This window comes from Chiloscyllium punctatum, chromosome 36 (assembly GCF_047496795.1).
Source record: "Chiloscyllium punctatum isolate Juve2018m chromosome 36, sChiPun1.3, whole genome shotgun sequence".
In the NCBI taxonomy this organism is placed as follows: Eukaryota; Metazoa; Chordata; class Chondrichthyes; order Orectolobiformes; family Hemiscylliidae; genus Chiloscyllium; species Chiloscyllium punctatum.
In genome coordinates this window covers 29,685,124-29,703,471 of record NC_092774.1, presented here as the reverse complement: position 1 = coordinate 29,703,471, position 18,348 = coordinate 29,685,124, and the positions used below count along the sequence as shown (strand labels likewise).

Sequence of the window (18,348 nt, the reverse complement as noted above, 5' to 3'; positions counted from 1 at the left end):
CCGCATTCTTATTTGTTCTTCCGAAATGGACAACCTCACACTTGGCAGGGTTGAACTCCATCTGCCACTCCTCAGCCCAGCTCTGCATCATATCTAAGTCCCTCTGCATCCAACAACAGCCCTCCTCACTGTCCACAACTCCACCTATCTTCGTATCATCTGCAAATTTACTGACCCACCCTTCGACTCCCTCATCTAAGTCATTAATAAAAATTACAAACAGCAGAGGACCCAGAACTGAACCCTGCGGAACTCCACTTGTAACTGGGCTCCAGGCTGAATATTTACCATATTTACTGATGATCTCAGTTTTAATGTTGGCAGACAACAGAACTATTCCTATTAGAATTGGCAAGTCAGAGGCTATAGAAAGGGTAGAACTTAAACAATCAATGTTGAGAGGGTAAAGGTACACAGGAAACTATTTGGATTGAGGACAGACAAGTCCACTGGTGCTGATGGCCTACACCCTGGGTCCCGAAGGAAGTGGCAGCGGAGATAGTGAACTCATTCGTTACAATATTCCAAAAATCTGTGAACATGGGAAAGATTCACTGCGTTTATTTAAGACTGAGATATATATGTGTTCCTGATTGTCCAGGGGATCAAAGGTTACGGGAAGAAAGCTGGAGAATGGAGTTGAGAAACATCTCAGCCATGATTGAATGGTGGAGCAGACTCGATGGACTGAATGGCCTAATTTTTGCTCCTGTGTCGTATGATCTTATGGTTCCATTGGATTGGAAAAATGCTAATGTAACACCTGTATTCAGAATGGGAGGGAGGCCATATGTGGGAAATTGCAGACCAGTTCGTTGAACATTTGTTATAGCGTCATAGAGATGTGCAGCACGGAAACAGTCCAACTTGACCATGCCAAAGGATATCCTAATCTAATGCAGTCCCATTCGCCAGCACTTGACTCATATCCATCTAAACCCTTCCTATTCATCTACCCATCCAAATGTCTTTTAAATGTTGCAATTGTCCCAGCCTCCACCACTTCCTCTGGCAGCTCAAGCACACCCTCTGCATGAAAAGGTTGCCCCTTAGGTCCCTTTTACATCTTTCCCCTCTCACCCTAAATCTAAGTCAACTCGTTCTGGACTCCCCCACCCCATCGAAAAGACCTTGTCTGTTTATCCTATCCATGTCTCTCATTGTTTTATAAACCTGCATAAGGTCACCCCTCACCCTCCGAACCTCCAGGGAAAACAGCCCCTGCCTATTAAGCCTCTCCCAAATGCTCCAACTCTGGAAACATCAGTGTAAGTCTTTTCTGAACCTTTCAAGGGAGAAGGCAGGAAAATGGGGGTGATGAGCAGTCTTGATCGAATGGCGCAGCAGACTTGATGGGCTGAATGGCCTAATTCTGCTCCTATATTTGTGAACTTTTGAACTCTGGAGCACGCAGGACTTGAACCCGATCCAGGGTTAGGGTCGCTACCTCTGTGCGACAAGACATCCAGAAAAATATCAAATCCTCCCCATCGGGGAATTGCACCCCCAGTGTCCTGAGTCACAGATGGGGATACTAACCACTACACTACCGAGGAAGCTGGACACTTGCAAGATGATGGAGATAGGGGTGGAGAATAGGTGGGTGTTTCATGAACTATTATAGACATGAAAGTGTGAATGGCATCCTTATGTACTGTGTAAAAACAAGGACTGCAGATGCTGGAAACCAGAATCTAGATTAGAGTGGTGCTGGAAAAGCACAGCAGGCCAGCAGCATCCGAGGAGCAGGACTAAGCCAGCCAATGATCTGACCTGTGCCACACAAACACAGTCCCCCTGGAGTGTTACCAGAGGTGTGTTCAGGCTGTAGGAAGAGATCCAATTCCCGGTTTGACCTGGAATGTAATCCCCACAGGCACACAGGGAGTGGTGATCCACTTGCTCCACATGCGGGAAGGGATTCACTGAGTCATTCAAACCTAAACACATCATTGACTTCCTACTGGACAGAAAGGATTGAACTTCTCACCAACAACCGCTTTTAAAAAAATTCCATTTTTATAGTCGTAGCGAGAATCATAGTTTTCCAAACTGTGGGCCAATACTAGTGATGTTGAGAGACCAGATTTGGAATGCATGGCCGCCCAGGTAACAATGGTTGCTATGGGGCTCACAGTGATGACTGAGGGGCCGTCCCTTTAGATGCTCAGTTGTTTCTGTGTTGTTGATGAGGCTTGGCCTCAAGAACTGCTCTCTGAAGTCAGATTTAAAAGAAGCTTTGAAAATTATGAGAAAAATCATACCCAGAAAAGACAGTGAAAAACTGTTCACCATGGTAAGAGCATTGAGAATAAGAATGCAGATTTCAAATCCATTACAAGGAAGAAAGTGTGATGTGAGAAAGAAATTTCACACAGTGAGTAAATAGATCTGGAAGACATCGCATGGAACAGTGGTTGAAGCAGATTCAGGTAAGAGAATTGGAAAATTATTTGATGACAAGCAATTTACCATTTTCCAAGGAAACGTCAGGAAAATGGCACATCAGAAAGCTCATTTAGAGAGCTGCATGGACACGATGGACTGAATGGCCTGCTTCTGTGATTTAGTAATTCAGTGGTTCATAATTGCTTATCAGGTCTTCGTCAGTTGTGAACGTCAAGGTAACATCTGCTATTTTGTATGGTCAGTCAGATTGATGTTTTATAACTGCAGGGATTGGGACTAGGACCCCAGGTATTCACAGTATGTGTCAATGATTTAGATGAGGGAACTAATTGGAATATGTCACAAATTGCAGATGACACGAAGCTGGGTGGAAGGGTGAGCTGTGAGGAGGATACAATGTTATTTGGACAGTCTGAGTGAGTGGGCAAATGCATGTCAGATGCAGTCAGTGTGGATAAACGTGAGGTTATCCACTTTTCTAGCAAAAATAGAAAAGCAAATTATTTGAATAACTGTAACCTAGGAGATGGGAAGGTTTACCAAGAACTAATCCAAGATGGAGGATTGGAAGATTTGTGGCTGTAAGAGCTGCTCCTTTTTTGAGGTATTTTCAGTGTTGGAGGCGATTTCCTTGAATTCCAGGAGCAGCAATTAATGTTTTATATGTTGATGCATTGTTTTGGAACTTTAGAGTAAAAAAATCAAGACAACAGCAATTTCAAAATGGAGAAAGACAGCCAAAGGCAGCAAGCACATGGTCTGTAAAGGAGAGAGAGAGAGAGAGAGAAAGAAACGTATACTACGAACGGATATAGCAGTGAATCTGCATAGTTACTGCCTTTGCTGTTTGAAATCATGTATCTCTGGACATCTTGGAAAAATTAACAAACAACAAAATTCACAGCTGATCTTGGAGGAACATGTGTAGGAGAGCTCACAGCACAGGAACAGATTACTGCAGAGTTTTTAACGTGTAACCTTCCCGTAAGTCTGCAGTAGTGAATAGAGTGGGTTCTTTGTTGATTATATGTTTTGAGATTTTAGAAGTTCACCAGCGAGTCCACAACAGGGAATGGCTGATCACCTGCTCCAGGCACAGGAAGGGATTCATCAATTCTTCCAGCCTGGAGACGCACTAGCGGGTCCACACCAGGCACAGCATGCTCACCTGCTGTCAGTGCGGGAAGGGCATCACCCCCTCCTCCCACCTGCGGAGGCACCAGTGAGTTCATGTGCCATCACAGGGTGATTGAAGGAACAAGGGCCGAGTACCATTATCGACTGGACTATCAAACCAGTTCTGGGGACTCCTCGGGACTCCTGGGTTTCAATCCCACCACAGCAGATGGCGGAATTGGAATTCAGTCAGAAATCTGGAGTTCAGAATCTAATGATGAAATCATTTTCTGGGGAAAGAAAACCCTCTGATTCACTCATGTTAGAGTCTGTCTGCAAACCAATCTTGAGTCAGATTGGTTCTGTTTCCAAAGTAGGGATTTATAACATGTCACATGGATTGTGTGCTTTTTGAGCAAAATATAATGTATCTGCAAATAAAATTCTGCAATTGCAATTTCACCCCATAACCTGATGTGTGTGCATGCATGAGAGCGTGTGTGTTTGTGCATAAGAGCATGTGTTTGCTTTCGACCATGCTTGGTAACGTGTGTGAATAATGGGGTACAAGTCTGTGTGAGTGCGGTCACTTGTCGTGTGACATGAAACCAAGGTCCCTGTTGAGGCCATCCTCATGGGTTCCATACTTGGCTATCAGTTATACAACACACATTGGAGAGGGCAGGGTGGGGCTTGTCTTTCAATTTGCAGAAGGTGGGAGGCTCTGGATGCTGTGATCCAGGGCAAACACATCATGGAGGACATTCGTTCAGAGAGATGGAGCTGGAAGCCAGGCTGCAGACATGTTGAGGGTAAAGTGGGAAAGTTAACCAGGCACCTTATTCTGGGAGATGGTCATTCCCTTCTGGAGAGAGCCTTTTGTTTGCATCAGTGGACAGGGTCGGGAGGGTGTAAATGCAGGTCTGGCAGGTAAAGGAGATCTGAGAGAGGGCTGCAGGTGGTAGGAGCTAACTGGTTGGGCAGTGGGAGTAAAAACAACATTGGGGAGGGGGAGGTGGTGGTAAGGGACAGAACAGTGACAGGGATGGTCTCCGTTCTCTGCAGTTGTCAGCAGGAGCACAGATGGCATTGGTGTCTGTTTGGTGCCAGGATTCAGGAACTGATGTGCTCAGGGCTGGAGAAGTGGGAAAGGGAGGTTGCAGTGGGTATGGTCCAACAATGTCAGGAGGAGAGAGCCTCTGCTGAGGGTACATGAGAAGTTAGAAACTACGAGGACAAAGCAGAACATGAAAGCTCTGCGCGGCACAGTGGCTCAGTGGTTCGTAGCACTGACTCACAATCGCAGGGACCTGGGTTCAGTCCCACTCTTGAGCAGCTGTCTGTGTGGACTTTAACACGTTCTCACCCTTCTGTCTGGGTGCAGTTCAGGGTGGATCGGCCGTGCTAAAGTGTCCACATATGTGCAACCGAGGGTCGGTTAACCATGGGGAACTGCAGGAAAAACGGGTGGGTCTGGATGGGATACTGTTTGGAAGGTCAGTCTGAATTTTATGGGCCAAATGGCCTAGCGGGATTATATGATTCTACTGCATTTGCCAAGCATCTATTGAGAAACAATTGCCTCAGGTCTGCTGTGGGTGGAGTGGGTTCCAATTCACGAAACACTGACACCAGTCCTGAGGAAGGTGGGATTTGTGCTGTTAGTCCCCCAACCATTTGGTCCCTGTCCACTCTCTCTCCTCACACTCTGCACCCTACCAATTCTCTGTGCTCAGCCTTCTTCTCTCTCTTCCCCTCATTTTCTGCACCCCACCCTCTGTCCCCTGTCATTTTCTCCCTCTCTCTACCCCCACTCCCCTGTCCATTCTCCCTCCATTCTACCATACTTTCTCGTGCCCTCTTTGATTGCTGTATCTCTTTCTCAGGAAAGAGAGAGAATCGATAGTGATGACTCTACCTGGAAGACAGGGGTGCGCAAGAAATGGCTGATCTTTAAAATTAAGAACAGCTAAAATGATATATTCAGAAACATTGTTAACATCTAAAAGCATATTAATTTATTTTTTTAAAAAGCTGCAGTCATGTTTCTGAAACTTGCATTGAAATAGACGCATAGAGTCATACAGCACAGAAACAGATCCTTCAGTCCAACTCGCCCATGCCCTCCAGATATCCTAAATTGATCCAGTGACCCATTTGACAGCATTTCGCCCATATCTCTCTCACACCTTCCTATTCAGATACCCATCCTGACCCTGATGCCTTTCAAATGTTGTAATTGTAGCAGCCTCCACCACTTCCTCTGGGCAGCTCATTCCATACACACACCACACTCTACATGAAAGTTACCCCTTAGGTCCGTTTTAAATCTTTCCCCTCTCACCCTTAACCTATGTCGTCTAGATTTGGACTTCCTCTACCCTGGGGAAAAGACATACAAAGCCGAACGAAATTCAAAAGGAATAAAATGTCGAGCCACAGGGAAAAATAAAATTGTGGCTGCAGCTTTTTTTCTCCTATTGACATTTGGACGCTGAAAATCTGTCAGGAACGCCAACACCTCCACAGAGCGTACTGCGCATGCTTCTCGGTGTCAGCAACAACTGCGCATGTACTGCGGTGTCTACAACAACTGCGCATGTACTGCGGTATCAGCAAAAGTACTGAGCATGCTCGTCGCTGTCCGCGGAAACAGCGCTTGACTTCCTTCTGAAGGACCAATGGTGAGACCCGGAGGACCGGAAGGAGCCTGGTCCTCCTGCCATTCAGAACAGCCTCTTTGTCTGAATGCGGAAGTTGGGCCGTGAGTTTCTCAAGATGCGGTTGTTCCTCTCTCCCTTTGAACGAAGGTTGAGCTTCACCCCAGACTGCAACTCTGTCCAACATCTGTGGGTACGGCACTCTTTTTTCTCACCCACTTTTTCATTTCTTTTTCGTTCTGGGATTCAGTAGCTGACTTGCACGAACTGAAGGGAAAGGGAGTGAATCCAGGGAGGGGACAGACTTTGGAAAAGTTGGTCCACGTCTGTGTCTCAGTTGGCAAACGCACAACAAATGCAGTACCACAATGTAAACTTAAAGCCTATTGCTTTAAAAAAAGGCAGAAAGGAGGTGCATGGTTTAAATGATAATATATTGGTATGTGGAGAAAGTGAGGACTGCAGATGCTGGAGATCAGAGTCAAGTGTGGTGCTTGAAAAACACAGCAGCATCCGAGGAGCAGGAGAGTCGATGCTTTGGGCACGAGCTCTTCATCAGGAATGATGTGTGGATGTACAAAGGGACCTCAGCATCCTTCTGCATCAGATGTCAGACAGGTGCAGCAAGCAGTCAGCAAGGCAATAGGAATTGAGTTCAAAACTGGGGTTGACTTCCTGCAATTGCGGGGGGGGGGGGTGGTCATTGAATATGTTCAAGGCTGAGGTCATCTGACTTTTGAACAACAAAGAAGTGGATGGTTATGGGGAAGGCAAGAAAATGGTTTTGAGACCATTACAGAATCATACAGCACAGAAATAGACCCTTCAGTCCAACTAGCCCATGCTTTGTTTGCATACTAAACTAATCCCATCTGCCAGTGTTTGGCCCATATCCTTCTGTCATGAAGCTGGTCCTTTTTCTAAAAGCTGGTCCTTCTTCTCAAGGATACCATGTCCTTGGTTTTTTTCAGAGTGGTGGTAAAACGGCCCCGGGCTCCAAAATGGATGGTTTTTTTTACAAAAATGAAAAGGGTATTGGTCGGCTTTTTTGTTTACACGTCAACCGATGACACTTTAGGCCCAAGTTTTTATGTTTTCGAAATGACCTGCATAATGAAAGACAAGTGATCTGTTGTGAAAGCTGAGGCCTTGTTTGAGTGAGTTCAGCAGTGGACTGTGTGGAGAAAGGAACAGCATAATTAAGTCTAGTTTAGATAGACTGAGTTCTGTGGGTATTCTATATTCTGTTCTTTGTGTTTCATTCTGTATTCTTGTGAATACATTTATCTGTTTTAAATCCTGGTAGTCAACCTAGCTAACTTTGGGTAATTTTCACTGTGCACTTACTGAAACAAATAGCAAAGTTATGGTCTGCGCTGCCTGCTTAAGAAGGTTTTGAGTGGTCTGGCCTAGTCCATAACACCTCCAAATCTTTCCCATTCATGTCCTTATTCAAATGTCTTTTAAACGTTGTAACTGTACCTGCATCCCCGCTTCCTCTGGACATTCATTCCACATACGAACCATTCTCCATGGGAAAACAAAGATGTCCCTCCTGTCTTTTTAAAATCTTTCTCCACTCACCTTCAAAATTTGCTCCCTAACCTTGAAACCCCCACTCTAAGGAAAGGACACCCATCATTCACCTCATCTGTACCCCTCATGACTTTATAAAGCTTGATAAGATCACCTCTCAACCTCCTATGCTCCAGTGAAAAAGGTCCCAGCCTATCCACCAAGATGTAGGTATTTTCATATCCAGTTCAATGTTGGTGCAGGCTTGAAAGACCAAATGGCCTACTCCTGCTCCCAGTTCTCTCTCACTATGTCTAGGACAACAAGAGACCATAAGACCTAGGAGCAGAAATTAGGCCATTCAGCCAATCAGGTCTGCTCCACCATTCAATCATGGCTGACAAGTTTCTCAACCCCATTCTCTTGCTTTCTCCCCGCAACACTCAATATCATTGATACACAATAACCTATTTATCTCTGTCTTGAATATACTCAGTGACTTGCCCAACACAGTCTCTGTGGCAATGAATTCCATAGGTTTCGCAATCTCTGGCTACAAAGGTTTCCCCTTTATCTACGTTCTAAAAGGTCTTCCCTTTACTCTAGGGCTGTGCACTTGGGACCTAGTCTCTTCTACCAATGGAAACATCTTCCCAACATCCACCCTGTCCAGGCCAATCAGTATTCTGTATGTTTCAATTAGATCCCCCAAGCGTGGGCTGTAAATCAGCGTAAACCAGACCCTTCAGGGTGAGGTTCAGCATGGATTAGGTTCAGCAAAGTGAGAATGGAGGGAGAAAGTGGGGATGGAGATTTTCAGTGTTTAGGAAATAAGAGAGGAAAGAAAGTTCAATCTAAATTAGAATTGAACGGATGGGCTGATGGGCCAAGGAGTGTCAGATAAAGTTTCATTTAGATAAATGTGAGGTGTTGCATTTTGGAAAGGCACATCAGGGCAGGATTTACACACTGGCTGTGGAGAGTGTTCCTGCATCAAGAACCCATGGAGTGCAGATTTGTAGTTCTGTGAAAGTGGAGTCACAGGTAGACACGGTAGTGAAGAAGGCGTTTGGTGGCACTTGCCTTTATTGAGCAGAGCATTGAGTACGGGAGTTGGGAGTCATGTTATGGCTGTACATGACATTAGTTAGGGCACTTTTGGAATACTGCATTCAGTTCTGGTCTCGTATGTTAGAAAGATGTTGTGAAACTTTAAAAGAGTTTGGAAATGATTTACAAGGCTGTTGCCAGAGTTGGAGAGTTTGAGTTATAGGGAGAGGCTGAAAAGACTGCGGCTGTTTTCCCTGGAGCGTAGGAGGCTGAGAGATGACCTTATAGAGGTTTATAAGGGGCATGGATAGGAGTCCAAAATGAGGGAGAGAGAAAAAGAAATTTACATTGCAGTGAATCTGCACAGTTACTGGACATTGCAGTGCATCTGGGAAAGGTTAATGAACAGCAAAATTCACAGCTGACCATGGAGGAACCTGTGTGGGGGAGCTCACAGAACAGGAACAGAGAAGTGTATAGTCTTTAATGTGTAACTTAGCTGTAAGTCTGCAGTCGTGAATGGAGTGGATTCTTTCTTGATTATATGTTTTACTGACAACTGTCTCTTGATTAAATTTTAAAAATATAAACCACAAGTACTGTGTTAGCCCAGAGCACTATTTTAGAGCAAAAAGACGGTGCTATTTTCTGGGTCTGTAGATTGTGAAGGAGCAAAGGTGGCCTTTGTGAGAGTGATATGCTCTTCCTGTCAGATGTGGGAGATTAGGGAGAGTATCCATGTTACTGATGATTATGTCTGCAGTAAGTGTGTTTGCTTGCAAATCCTATTGGATCGCGTGGATAAGTTGCAGCGACAGTTCGAGGTAATGAGGTATTTACAGGACCTGGGGGTATGATGGTTTGGCAATGATAGGATGGGAAAAAAGCCGCAGCTACAATCTGGGAGATGGGTTAACTCCAGGAAAGGTAGGAGGGGTAGGCAGGTAGTGCAGGAGTCTTCTGTGGCTGTCCCCATTTCAAACAAGTCTGCTGTTTTGGAAAATGTAGGGGGTGATGGTCTCTCAGGGAATGTAGCACGAACAGCCAAGTTTCTGGTCTCGAGACATGCTCTCATGCAATGAGGCGAACATCGGGTTCCAAGTGATCAATTGTGATAAGGGGCTCTCTAGTCAGTGGTACAAACTGACGCTTCTGTGGTTAGCAGCGAAAAATCAGAATGGTGTGTCGCCTCCCTGATGCCAGGATCAAGGATGTCTCCGAGAGGGTGCAGAATGTTCTCAAAAGGGAAAGGGACCAGTTGGAGGTCATTGTACACATTGTAACCAATGACATAGGAAGGGAAAAGGATGCGATTCTGAAGGGAAAGTGTAGAAAGTCAGGCACAAATTTTTAAAAAAGAGGTCCTACAGACAAGAAAAATCTGGATTTTGCCAGTGCTATGAGCTAGTGAGGATTGGAATAGAGAGGACAGAGCAGATGAATGCATGGCTGAGGAGCTGGTGCATGGGAGAAGGGTTCACATTTTTGGATCATTGGAATCTCTTCTGGAGTAGATGTGACCTGTACAAGAAGGATAGATTGCACCTGAATATTGGAAGAGAGCTAATATACTGGCAGGGAAATTTGCAAGAGCTGCTCGGGAGGAATTAAACTAGCAAGGTGAGTGCGTGGGGAGGTACCCAGGGAAATAGTGAGGAAAGAGATCAATCTGAGACTGGTACAGTTGGGAAAGGGAGTGAGTCAAACAGTCAGGTCAGGAAGGGACAAAGCAGAGAGCAAGGTAGGACTGACAAATTAAACTGCATTTACTTCATTGCAAGAGGCCGAACAGGGAAGGCAGTTGAACTCAGGGCATAATTAGGAAGATGGGATATGGTATCATAGCAATTACAGAAACGTGGTTCAGGGATGGGCAGGACTGGCAGCTTAATGTTTCAGGATACAAATGCTCCAGGAAAGAGAGAAAGGGAGGCAAGAGATGAGAGGGAGTGGTGTTTTTGATAAGGGATAGTATTCCTGTTGGACTTAAGGAGGATATTCCTAGGATTACATCCAGGAAGGTTATTTGGTTGGAACTGAGAAATAAGGAAGGGACGATCACCTTATTGGGATTGTGTTGTAGACACCCTCATGGTCAGTGGGAAATTGAGAAACAAATTTGTATGGAGATTTGAGTTACCTGTCAGAGTAATAGGATGGTTATTGTTAGGGATTTTAACTTTTCAAACATAAACTGGGATTGCCATAGTGCTACGGGTTTAGATGGAGAGCAATTTGTTAGAAACGGAGCTAAGGGGCACGTTTTCATGCAGAAGGTGGTGTGTGTACAAATTTGCCAGAGGAAGTGGTGGGTGCTGGTACAATTATGACATTTAAAAGGCACCTGGATAGGTATATGAATAGGAGGGGTTTAGAGGGTTATTGGCCAAATGCTGGCAAATGGAACTAGATTAATTTTGGATATCTGGTCGACATGGATGAGTTGGACCAAAGGGTATGTTTCTGTGCTGTGTCTCTCTCTGACTCTGGCTTGCCACTAACGTTTGCCACGTCTCGATGTTCAGTTTCTATCTGGTGTCGGTGTCAACACCTTGTTGTCTCATTCCGACCCCACCTCCCCCCGGATTGACAATGCTGATTTTTGTAATCTCTTTTTACAGACTATCTGAAGACGGAAGTTTCAAAATCAACAGCTGATGCTTGACTCTCCTGCTCCTTGGATGCTGCCTGACCTGCTGTGTTTTTCCAACACTACACTTTTCGACTCTGATCTCCAGCATCTACAGTCATCATTTTCACTTCGATGTCTGACAGTCACTCAATCCATCGGGACAGCAAAGATTTTCAACTATGATTCTGTGAGATGGAGCAATGCTTTTTGGTTCCTGTTTCATAACGTTTTCAGCATCAGTGTGACTGGATGAGAGACCCTACTGTTGCAGTGCACTGAGTGTGGAGCCAGAAACAGTTATACGGCCTGGAAAGAGGAATTCACACCGGGGAGGGGCTGTACACACGTTTGTGTGCGGCTGAAGCTTCAGCCATGGAGAAACCCGAGGAATCCTGCCCCATCGAGAAACCTTGGAAGTGTGGCGACTGTGGGAAATGCTTCAGTTTCCAGTCTGCCCTGGAGACTCATCGGCGCAGTCACACCGGGGAGAGTCCATAAGACACAGGAGTGGAAGTGAGGCCATTCGGCCCATCGAGTCCACTCCGCCATTCAATCATGGCTGGGCATATCAACTCCACTTACCCGCATTCTCCCTGTAGCCCTTAATTCCTCGAGACAACAAGAATCTATCAATCTCTGCCTTGAAGACATTTAGCGTCTCGGCCTCCACTGCCCTCTGCGGCAATGAATTCCACAGGCCCACCACTCTCTGGCTGAAGAAATGTCTCCGCATTTCTGTTCTGAATTGACCCCCTCTAATTCTAAGGCTGTGTCCACGGGTCCTAGACTCCTCACCTAATGGAAACAGTTTCCTAGCGTCCACCCTTTCCAAGCCATGTATTATCTTGTACGTCTCTATTAAGTCTCCCCTTAATCTTCTAAACTCCAATGAATACAATCCCAGGATCCTCAGCCGTTCCTCATATGTTAGACCAACCATTCCAGGGATCATCCGTGTGAATCTCCGCTGGACACGTTCCAGTGCCAGTATGTCCTTCCTGAGGTGTGGGGACCAAAACTGGACACAGTACTCCAAATAGGGCCTAACCAGAGCTTTATAAAGTCTCAGCAGCACAACGGTGGTTTTATATTCCAACCCTCTTGAGATAAGTGACAACATTGCATTCGCTTTCTTAATCATGGACTCAACCTGCATGTTGACCTTTAGAGAATCCTCGACTAGCATTCCCAGATCCCTTTGTACTTTGGCTTTACGGATTTTCTCACCGTTTAGAAAGTAGTCTATGCTTTTATTCTTTTTGCCAAAGTGCAAAACCTCGCATTTGTTCACGTTGAATTCCATCAGCCATTTCCTGGACCACTCTCCCAAACTGTCTAGATCCTTCTGTAGCCTCCCCACTTCCTCAGTACTCCCTGCCTGTCGACCGAACTTCGTATCATCTGCAAACTTCGCTAGAGTTCCCCAGTCCCTTCATCCAGATCTTTAATATATAATACGAACAGCTGTGGCCCCAACACTGAACCCTGCGGGACACCGCTCGTCACCAGCTGCCATTCCGAAACCATTCCCCTGCCCAGAGTGCGGGAAGGGCTTTACCAGTTCCTCCAACCTGCTGGTCCAACAGTGGATCCATACTGGGGAGAGTCCATTCTCCTGCCCCGAGTGTGAGAAGAGCTTTGCCCAGGCCTCTACCCTCATGGCCCCCCAGCAGGTCCACACTGGGGTGAGATCCTTCCCCTGCCTTGAGTGCGGGAAGACCTTCAGCAAATCCTCCAACCTGCTGGCCCACCAGTGGGTCCACACTGGGGAGAGGCCCTTCAGCTGTTCCGAGTGTGGGAAGGCCTTCAGCAATTCCTCTGCCCTGCTGAGGCACCAGCATCTCCACACCGGGAGAGGCCGTTCCCCTGCCCGAGTGTGGGAAGGGCTTTAAACGCTCCTCTGACTTCCTGGACCACCAGCGGGTCCACACTGGAGAGAGGCCGTTCAGCTGTCCTGAGTGCGGGAAGGGCTTTACCCAGGCCTCCAACCTGCTGAGGCACCAGCGGGTCCACACCGGGGAGAGGCCGTTCCCCTGCCCCAAGTGCAGGCGGAGGTTCACGTCGTCCAGTAACTTGCAGAGACACCAGAGGGGGCACCAGCAGATTCCGTCGGCGACGCTGATGAGGGTCACCCCCAGGACTGAACCTCCTGCCCGTTCTGACAGTGGGTGCAGTGGGAGCGTCAGCGAGCTCTCTTTGTTTTCTGCTAGACAGCACCCCCACACCCCTCCCATCTTCCCCCAACCCCAGGTTGGCTCACAGGTGGCACAGTGGCTCAGTGATTAGTGCCACTGTGTCACATCGCCAGGGACAGGGGTTCGATTCCACCCTCAGGGTGACTGTCTTTGTGGAGTTTGCACATTCTCCCCCCATGTCTGCAAGGGTTTCCTCTGGGTGCTCCCACAATCCAAACATGAGCAAGTGAATTAGCCAAGCTAAATTGTCCCAGAGTGTTCAGGGATGTGTCGGTGCAGTGTATTGTTTAGGGGGTAATGTAGACTAATGGGGTAGGGGAATGGGTCTGGGTGGGTTACTCTTCAGAGGGTCGGTGTGGACTTGTTGGGTTGAAGGGCCTGTTTCCCTGTAGGGATTCTGTGAGCTTTGCTTGCAGTGCTGCTCACTGAGCCTGGGACTGCACGTTCCCACTGAAGTGATCCGCACAAACCTCAGATGGCATCCAAACCAATGTACCAAACTAAAGGGGTAGCCATGGGCACCCGCATGGGACCCAGCTATGCCTGCCTCTTTGTCGGGTACGTGGAACAGTCCATTTTCCTCAGCTACACCTGTTCCTCCAGTACATCGATGACCATATTGGTGCCACTTCACGCTCTCACAAGGAGTTTGAACAGTTAGTCATCTTTATCAACACCTTTCACCCCGACCTCAAATTCACCTGGACCATCTCCCTTTCCAGGACCTCTCCGTCTCTGGCTACCGACTAACCGTGGACATCTACTACAAGCCCACCGACTCCCGCAGCTAGCTAGATTACGCCCCCCTCACCCCACCTCCTGTAAAAACGCAATCCCTTATTCCCAATTCCTCCGCCACATCTGTTCCCAGGATGACCAATTCCACCGTAGAAAATCCCAGAGGGCCTCCTCCTTCCAAGTTCGCAATTTCCCTTCCCACGTGGTCGACAATGCCCTCCAGCACATCTCCTCCACATCCTGCAACACCACCCTTGAACCCCAACCCTCCCAATGGAACAAGGACAGGACCCACCCCCAACCGTCCTCGCCTTCCACCCCACCAACCTCCGGATACATCACATCAGCCTCTGCTACCTACAAACGGACCCCACCACCAGGTATATTTTTCTCTCCCCACCCCTACCAGCATTCCAGAGAGGCCATTTCCTCTGCGACTCCCTCGTCAGGTCCATGCGCCCACAACCAGCCCACACCCCACTCCCGGCCCCTTCCCTGCCACCACAGGAAGTGTAAAACATGTGTCCATACCACTCCTCTCACCTCTATCCAAGGCCCCAAAGGATCCTTCCACATCTGACAGAAATTTCCCTCGACCTCCACCAGTGTCATCCACTGTATCCATTGCATCCAATGTGGTCTTCTCTACGTCAGGGAGACAGGACGCCAACTTGTGGATTATTTCAGAGAACCACTCTGGGACACCCACAAACCCCACCGCCCTGTGGCTGAACACTTCAACTCCCCCTCACATTCCATCAAGATCATTGAGGCCCAGGCCTGTCTCCATTGCCAAACCCTGACCACCTGACACCTGGAGGAAGAACACCTCTTATTCCACCTTGGGACTCTGTAACCACATGGGATCAATGTGGAATTCAAAAGTTTCCTCATGTATCCTCCTCCTCCTCCTCTTTCCCCTCCCCACCTTATCACAGCCCCAAGCCTCCACTCGCCCTCCTGACCTGTCCATCATCTTTCCCATCTATCCGCCCCACCCTCCTCTCCGACCAATCATCTTCATCTGCTCATCACATTCTCAGCTACCTTCTCCCCAACACCACCCCCCCCTTCCATTTATCTCTCAGCCCTCCCGATCCACAAGCCTCATTGATGATGAAGGGTTTATGCCCTAAACGTCAATTCTCTTGCTCCTTCGATGCTGCCTGACCTGCTGTGCTTTTCCAGCACCACACTCTCGACTCTGTCCACTGATGTTGTCAGAGATATAGGACCTGCTCCAAACTGATCCACAGTCCAGTTGATGGGACAGGAAACCGCTTCCTTTCTCGAGACAAGTCTCCCGAAGAGAACTTGCTGGCTAACTGATGTACTGAACTTCACAGTGCCCCACTGCTCTCAGTTATCTGGAAGGTGTCCACACATGTGCCTAAGGTGGTGCTCGAGACCTTTAATATCTCTTTGGGATTGATCCCCATTCATTTGACGCTGTGTCGTCATACAGCCTGGAAACAGACCATTCAGTACATGATCCCCAACTAAACTAGTCCCACCTGCCTGCTCCTGGCCCTTATTCGATAGTCATAGTCATAGAGATGCACAGGACGGAAACAAACCATTTAATCCAACTCATCCATGCTGACCAGATATCCTCATATAATCCTACCGAAGGATGCAGGATTAAGAGTACTCTTTGGCAAGAGACCTTAACAAACTGTAGTAATGGACTCAAAGTATGCGATCATATTTCATCTCATATTTTAGAGACATGGTAACTAGATTTAGACTGTCTACAATAATATATATAAAGAGGAGGGGATCATAACACAGGTAATGGAAAAATGAATAAGGAATGGAAGGGGTGGGGGGGTGAATGGTAGCTAAAATACAGTGAAATGGGGGGGGGATTTCATTCAAAACTAATTTAGAGGTATGTATCAAAATATAGAGACTGCAGTACTGAATATGACAGTAAAATGTCCCTTTCAGAAAGCAGCATGTGCAAGAAATCAGACAGAGATCATAAAATCCCTACAGTGCAGAAAGAGGCCATTTGTCCCAATGATCCTGCACTGACACACCAAAGAGCATCCCACACAGGTTCATCCCGTTCTCCTGCATTTAGTATGACTAATCCACATAACCTACACATCACAGAGCAATTTCGCATGGTCAATCCACCTAACCTGCACATCTTTGGACTGTGGAAGGAAACCCATGCAGACAGGGAGAACATGCAAACTCCACACAGACACTCACCTGAGGCTGGAATTGAACCTGGGTCCCTAGTGCTGTGAGGTAGCAATGCCAAGCACTCTGCCACCTCAATATGATATAAAATTTAAACAAATGCCCTCAGCTGCAAATTTGTCCATGTGAAGAACTTACTGCAAATGATTTGAAGCAAGCTTCATATGAATTGGTGTTTTGGGAGAGATCCAGAACATATTTCATTCATGATTGAAAATCTTCGACCTTTGGAATGGTCTGCGAGAGAGAGTGTTGGAGTCAGATTCAATTATGGCATTCAAAAGATAGTTGGATCATTAAACTGAAAAGGAAAGTAATCAGTGTTCGGTGAAGAGTAGCACTGGATACTGTGGTGATTATAATTAGGTCAGTCAGGTGAGTTCCCTTATTGGGGGTTTTCACCTGCTCTTCTGAACATTTCACTTCAATAACCTTTAGATTCCCAATATCTGTCGGGCGCTTTCTCTGTTCAAGTGTCTACTCGAGTGACTCAGTGTCAAATTTTGTTTATGAATTGTTCCTCTGATATCTCATGAGAGGGGCTATGATATTAACAGTGGTATCTAAATAGTTGTGGGTCACAATGTGCTCAAGTGAGAAAGAATAAACTGACCATTCTTAAATATTCATTTTTAAACCATGGAAATAAAATTAATGCTTGGAAAATATACAACTTGTCATGTATTAAGAAGATCAGAAATAGGAATGGGAATAGGTAATTGACTGTTGAGATGCTCTGTCTTTCATCACCATCCATGGCTGATCGTTTATCTGAATTCTCTTTCCTGCACGTTTTGTTTTCCATGTCTTCACCTGATGAAGAGGCTACGCTCCAAACGCGTGCGATTTCAAATAGACGTGTTGGACTATAGTTGTGTGACTTATGACTGAAAAAAATTGAGTATGTTATTACACAGACTGGAGCAGTGGGATTTAAACCTGAGCCTCAGGGCTCTATGGAACACTACAGCTGCATCACAAAAAAAACCCTGTGTAGTAAATAGGTCCTCTTCTGTTGAATGAATGGAAACACCTTCCCCCTCAACATGAGACATGACCACTGTACCCCCACAGTCCATTACAGTAAATTGAGCCCATCTCCTGTTGAATGAATGAGTGAGAACACCTTCCTCCTAAACACCTCGAGCCCATTGTAGTAAAGGGGCGGGGACAGTGAAGAGCCTGTGAACCTCTCCACCAATCCCAAAGGCTGCGGTCGGTGCGGACGAATCGGAGAGCGACATTCCGGGTTGTGGCTTCCTTTTTGACTGCAAGGCCGGCCGCCATTGGTCAGCTGGAGTAAGGTGAGTTTTGATTGGGCGGGGCGGGGATGACGCGCGTCACTGAAGGAGGAGACGGAAAGAAGAAGAAAAACATAGATGGCGGCGCGAGGCTGCGGTTTTCTCATCGACTCAGCGGGCGGTTTCTGACGGAGGGAGGGGGGCAGACAGGCATCGTTTACCTCAGAAAATACCTTTAAAATACATTTCAAATTAAAGTCGGAACTTTTCAAACAAAAGTTGTGAAGAAAAGGAGACAGTGCCCGGTGGGCTTTATTGTTTATTTTTGTATAATTTCCGGGGCCCGGGAAGGGGGAGGTGACGGTTACCGGGTGAACGAGAAAACAAATTAAAAATGTCGGCGGTGGAGGAGAGAGAGCCGGCGCCCGCGGCTTCTTCGGCGGCGGCCGGAGCCCAGGAGCTCAACAACCCCCCGGAGCTGGAGGAAGGTCCGAGCTCCAAGAAGCGGGGGGTCCGGCTGGAGGCTGGATTTGCTCAAGGCTTGTATCTATTAACTTATTTAAATGGTACCTACTGTATGG

General features: G+C 46.9%; 1 long non-coding RNA gene across 1 annotated transcript in view; it reads left to right on the top strand.

Moving 5' to 3' along the window:
* Nucleotides 1-6,245: 6,245 nt before the first annotated feature.
* LOC140460957 (uncharacterized) overlaps nucleotides 6,246-18,348 on the top strand; it is a 49,331-nt gene continuing 37,228 nt past the window's right edge. Inside the window, exons 1-2 of the long non-coding RNA XR_011954419.1 lie at nucleotides 6,246-6,378; nucleotides 11,372-18,306. This is a non-coding gene — a long non-coding RNA (uncharacterized lncRNA). The remainder of the gene's footprint in view (nucleotides 6,379-11,371; nucleotides 18,307-18,348) is intronic.